The following is a 6,014-nucleotide window of genomic DNA, read 5'->3' as shown; positions in this document are numbered from 1 at the left end:
TGGGGAACAGCCCGCCGTCTGTCCCCCCTCCGCTCTTCTGATTGGTGCGCACGACTGCCAATCATTAGCTTTGATTCCGGGAAAGATACATAGCTGACCCGCTTTTGGAAAGTGCAAAGTTTCACTTTCGTTAGTCCGCGATTCGGTTGGTTTCGGTTGTTAAATATTATTCTTCACATTTATGCGGAAGATGCGAAAATACCTTGCTATCTATCCCATTGACTGGAGTGGAAAAAGTACTGGTAAAGGTGGAGTTTAGATTTAAAGCATTTAATTCCACAACTCCGGGTTGGACCGTGTTTAGAAGCTCATCAAAATAACAAAAGCAGGCCTTTCGATTCATTTTAATCATGTCTGATTTCCAACGCAGTAGCGTTTTCCTGCATTTTCTCCATAACTTTTGATACTTTTGGCCCCAAGGGCTTTGTACAACTTCTTGAAACCATAGTATGTTTTGGTCTTGATTGTTTTCTGTGATCGTTTATTGACTCAAGAGGATGGTTTGCCGCAATTATAGAGAGCATTAGTGAGGTCACATTTGGAATCTTGCTTGCAGTTTTGGTTTCCTTATCTGAGGGAGGGTGTTTTTGCTATAGTTAAAAATTACACAACACCAGGTTTTAGTCCAACAGGTTTATTTGGAAGTACAAGCTTTCGGGGAGCTGCTCATTGGTCAGATAACTCATGGGGCAGGATCATAGGACACAGAATTTAAAATAAAAGATCAAAGTGTCAATACAACTGAGCAGTGCTCCGAAAGTGTGTACTTTCAAATAAACCTGTTGGACTACAACCTAGTGTTATGTGACTTTTAACTTTGCGAAACTGAGGACTGCAGATGCTGAAAATTAGAGTGGTGCTGGAAAAGCACAGCATCCGAGGAGCAGGAAAATCGACGTTTTGGGCAGGAGCCCTTCATCAGGAAACCTGATTCTCTATGAAGGGCTCCTGCCCGAAACATCGATTTTCCTGCTTCTCGGATGCTGCCTGACCTGTTGTGCTTTTCCAGCACCATTCTAATTTGATTTTTAACATTGTCCACCCTAATCCAACACCGCACCTCCACATCACTTTCTTACTGTAGAGGAAGCACAGCAAAATTTTACCAAATTGAATCCTATTCCACCTCTCCCTAAAGCTCAAACCCTGTAACTCCAGTAACATCCTTGTCAATCTTTTTAGAACCCTTTCAAGTTTCACAACATCCTTCCTATAGTAGCGAGACCTGAACTGATCACATTACTCCAGAAGTGGCCTAACCAATGTGCTGTACAGCCACAACATGACCTCCCAACTCCTAAACTCAGTGCACTGACAAATAAAGGCAAGCATATCAAATGCCTTCATCAATATCCTGTCTACCTGGGACTCCACTTTCAAGGAACTATGAACCTGCACTCAAGGTTTCTTTGCTCAGCAACATTCCCTAGAACCTTACCATTAAATGTATAAGTCTTACCCAGATGTGCCTTTCCAAAATGCAGCACCGCATATTTATCTAAATTCCATCTGCCACTCCTCATTGGTCCATCAATCAAGATCCAGTTGTGCTCTGAAGTAACCTTCGTGGCGTCATAGAGTCAGATGTACAGCATAGAAATAGACCCTTCGGTCCAACCTGTCCATGCCTACCAGATATCCCAACCCAATCTAGCCCCACCTGCCAGCAGCCGGCCCATATCCCTCCAAACCCTTCCTATTCATATACCCATCCAAATGCCTCTTAAGTGTTGCAATTGCACCAACCTCCACCACTTCCTCTGGCAGCTCATTCCATACAGGTACCATCCTCTGTGTGAAAACGTTGCCCCTTAGGTCTCTTTTGTATCTTTCTCCTCTCACCCTAAACCTCTAGTTCTGGACTCCCCGACCCCAGGGAAAAGACTTTGTCTATTTATCCTATCCATGCCCTTCATAATTTTGTAAACCTCTATAAGGTCACCCCTCAGCCTCCAACACTCCAGGCAAAAGAGCCCCAGCCTGTTCAGCCTCTCCCTGTAGCTCAGATCCTCCAACCCTGGCAACATCCTTGTAAATCTTTTCTAAACCCTTTCAAGTTTCACAACATCTTTCTGATTGGAAGGAGACCAGAATTGCACGCAATATTCTAACAGTGACCTAACCAATGTCCTGTACAGCCGCAACATGACCTCCCAACTCCTGTACTCAATACTCTGACCAATAAAGGAAAGCATGCCAAACGCCTTCTTCACTATCCTATCTACCTGCGACTCCACTTTCAAGAAGCTATGAACGTGCACTCCAAGGTCTCTTTGTTCAGCAACACTCCCTAGGACCTTACCATTAAATGTATATGTCCTGCTAAGATTTGTTTTCCCAAAATGCAGCACCTTGCATTTATCTGAATTAAACTCCATCTGCCACTTCTCAGCCCATTGGCCCATCTGGTCCAGATCCTGTTGTAATCTGAGGTAACCCTCTTCCCTGTCCTCTACACCTCCAATTTTGGTGTCACCTGCAACTTACTAACTGTACCTCTTATGCTCGCATCCAAATCATTTATGTAAATGATGAAAAGTAGAGGACCCAGCACCGATCCTTGTGGCACTCGACTGGTCACAGGCCTCCAGTCTGAAAAACAACCCCCCACCACCACCCTCTGTCTTCTACCTTTGAGCCAGTTCTGTATCCAAATGGCTAGTTCTCCCTGTATTCCATGAGATCTAACCTTGCTAATCAGTCTCCCATGGGGAACCTTGTTGAATGCCTTACTGAAGTCCATATTAGATCACATCTACTCATCAATCTACTTTGTTACTTCTTCAAAAAACTCAATCAAGTTTGTGAGACATGATTTCCCACGCACAAAGCCATGTTGACTATCCCAAATCAGTCCTTGCCTTTCCAAATACATGTACGTCCTGCCCCTCAGGATTCCCTCCAAGAACTTGCCCACCACCGAGGTCAGGCTCACCAGTCTATAGTTCCCTGGCTTGTCTTTACTGCCCTTCTTAAACAGTGGCACCACGTTTGCCAACCTCCAGTCTTCCGGCACCTCACCTGTGACTATCGATGATACAAATATCTCAACAAGAGGCCTAGCAATCACTTTTCTAGCTTCCCACAGCGTTCTCGGGCACACCTGGTCGGGTGCTGGGGATTTATCCACTTTTAACCATTTCAAGTTCTTGGATAGTTGGTGCTCATTCTGGGGAAGGTCGGACCTGTACAAACAAGATGGTCTGCACTTGAACCAGAGGGATACTAATATTCTGGGTGGAAAATTTGTCGGTGCTATTCGGGTGGGCTTCAACTAGCTCAGCAGGGGGATGGGAACCGGAGGTGTAGTTGCAGTACACAGGAGGATGAGAATAGGAAGGACAGGGACGGGATTTCAGGGTCACAGGTATGTGCTGGCCGACAGTAAACTGGTTTGAAGTGTATCTACTTCAATGGCAAAAGTATCCGAAATAAGGTAGGTGAGCTTGCAGTATGGATAGGTTCCTGGGATTTTGATGTTGTGGCCATTTTGGAGACATGGATAGAACAGGATGAGGAATGGATGTTGCAAGTTCCAGGGTTTAGATCTTTCATTAAGAATAGGCAAGGCGGTAAAATAGGGGGAGGTGTGGCCTTGTTAGTCAAGGATAGTATAACAGTGGCTGAAAGAACTTTTGACGAGGACTCGTCTACTCAGGTAGTGTCGGCGGAGGTTAGAAACAGGAGAGGAAAGGTCATACTGCTTGGAGTTTTTTATGGGCCTCTGCAGAGTTCTAGGGAGGTGGAGGAGAGGATTGGCAAAATTGTTCTGTGTAGGAGTGAAAGGAACAAGGTGGTCATTATGGGGGACTTTAACTTCTTCAACATTGACTGGAAATGCTATAACTCTAGCATGTAGGATGGATCAGTTTTTGTCCAATGTGTACAGGAGGGTTTCCTGACACAGTATGTTGAAGGCCCGACAAGAGGGGAGGCCACACTCAATCTGGTGCTTGGTAATGAACCAGGCCAGGTGTTTGATTTAGTTATAAGTGAGCACTTTGGAGAGAGTGACCATAATTCAGTCACGTTTAGTTTAGCAATGGAAAGGGATACGTACATTCCACAGGTCAAGAGTTATCGATGGGGCAAGGGCAATCATAATGCGATTAGGATGCATAGAATGGGGTAGCAAAATGATGGGAAGGCAGACAATGGAAATGTAGAGCTGGTTTAAGGAACTGATATTGTGTGTCCTTGATAGGTATGTCCCTGTCAGGCAGGGAGGAAATGATAAGGTAAGGGAACCGTGGTTTACAATAGGAATTGCATCTCTTGTTAAGCAGAAGAAGGAGGCTTATGTGTTGATGAGGCAAGATGGTTCAGATGAGGCGATGGAGAGTTAGATCAGCTAGGAAGGATTTAAAGAGAGAGTTAAGAAGAGCAAAGACAGAACACAAACAATCTTTAGCAAATAGAATAAAGGAGAACCCTAAAGCTTTCTATAGGTATGTGAGGAATAAAAGGATGACTAGGGTAGGAATAGGGCTAGTCAAAGACAGAAGTGAGAAGTTGAGTGTGGACCCTGTGGAGATCGGAGAAGTGCTAAATGAACATTTCTCATCATTTTTCACACAGGAAAAGGAGAATATTGTATAGGAGAAGAATGAGGTATGAGATATTAGACTAGAAAGGATTGAGGTTAGTTACAAACAGGTGTTATCAATTCTATAAGGAGTGAAAGTAGACAAGTCTCCTGGGCTGGATGGAATTTATCCGAGGATTCTCTGGGAAGCTAGGGAGGAGATAGCAGATCCTTTGGCTTTGATCGTTGAGTCGTCATTGTCTACAGATTTAGGACCAGAATACTCGAGGATTGCAAATGTTGTGCCTTTGTTCAAGAAGGGCAGCAGAGATGACCCAGGTAATTATAGACCTGTGAGCCTTACTTCTGTTGTAGGAAAGGTTTTGGAAAGTATTATAAGAGATAAGATTTATAATCATCTAGCAAGCAACAATTTAATTTCAGATGGTCAACATGGTTTCGTCAAGGGTAGGTTGTGTCTCACAAACTTCATTGAGTTTTTTGAGAAGGTGACCAAGCATGGAGATGAGGGTAGGGCAGTTGACGTGGTATACATGGACTTCAGTAAAGCCTTTGATAAGGTTCCACATGGTAGGCTGTTGGATAAAATGCAGAGGCATGGAATTGAGGGTGATTTAGCAGTTTGGATTAGAAACTGGTTTTCTGAAAGAAGGCAGCGAGTGGTGGTTGATAGAAAATATTCAGCCTGGCGTCTGGTTACTAGTGGTGTGCCACAAGGATCTGTTTTGGAACCACTGCTGTTTGTCATTTTTATAAGTGACTTAGACGCAGGCATAGATGGATGCATTAGTAAATTTGCAGACAACACTAAAGTCGGTGGAGTAGTGGACAGTTTGGAAGAATGTTACAGGTTGCAGGAAGACTTGGATAAACTGCAGATTTGGGCTGAGAGGTGGCAAATGGAGTTCAATGCAGCTAAATGTGAGGTGATGCACTTTGGGAAGAATAACAGGAAGGCAGAGTACTGGGTCAATGGAAAGATTCTTGGTAGTATGGATGTGCAGAGGGATCTTGGAATCTATGTACATAGGTCCCTGAAAGTTGCCACCCAGGTGGATAGTGCTGTTACGAAGGCATACGGTGTGTTAGGTTTCATTCGTAGAGGGATTGAGTTCCGGAGCTGCAATTTCATGCTGCAACTATACAAAATTCTAGTGTGGCCACACTTGGAATATTGTGTACAGTTCTGGTCTCCATATTTCGGGAATGATGTGGAAGCATTGGAAAAGGTGCAGAGGAGATTTACCAGGATGTTGCCTGGTCTGGAGGGAAGGTCTTATGAGGAAAGGCTGAGAGAATTGGATCTGTTCTCATTGGCAAGAAGAAGGCTAAGTGGGAATTTAATAGAGACACACAAGATGATCAGAAGATTATATAGGGTAGACAGTGAAAGTCTTTTTCCTAGGATGATGATATCAGTTTGTACGAGGGAGCATAACTATAAATTGAAGGGTGATAGATTTAAGGC

Source organism: Chiloscyllium punctatum, chromosome 1 (genome assembly GCF_047496795.1).
Source record: "Chiloscyllium punctatum isolate Juve2018m chromosome 1, sChiPun1.3, whole genome shotgun sequence".
NCBI classification, from domain to species: Eukaryota; Metazoa; Chordata; class Chondrichthyes; order Orectolobiformes; family Hemiscylliidae; genus Chiloscyllium; species Chiloscyllium punctatum.
Note: the sequence above shows the minus strand (reverse complement) of the source record.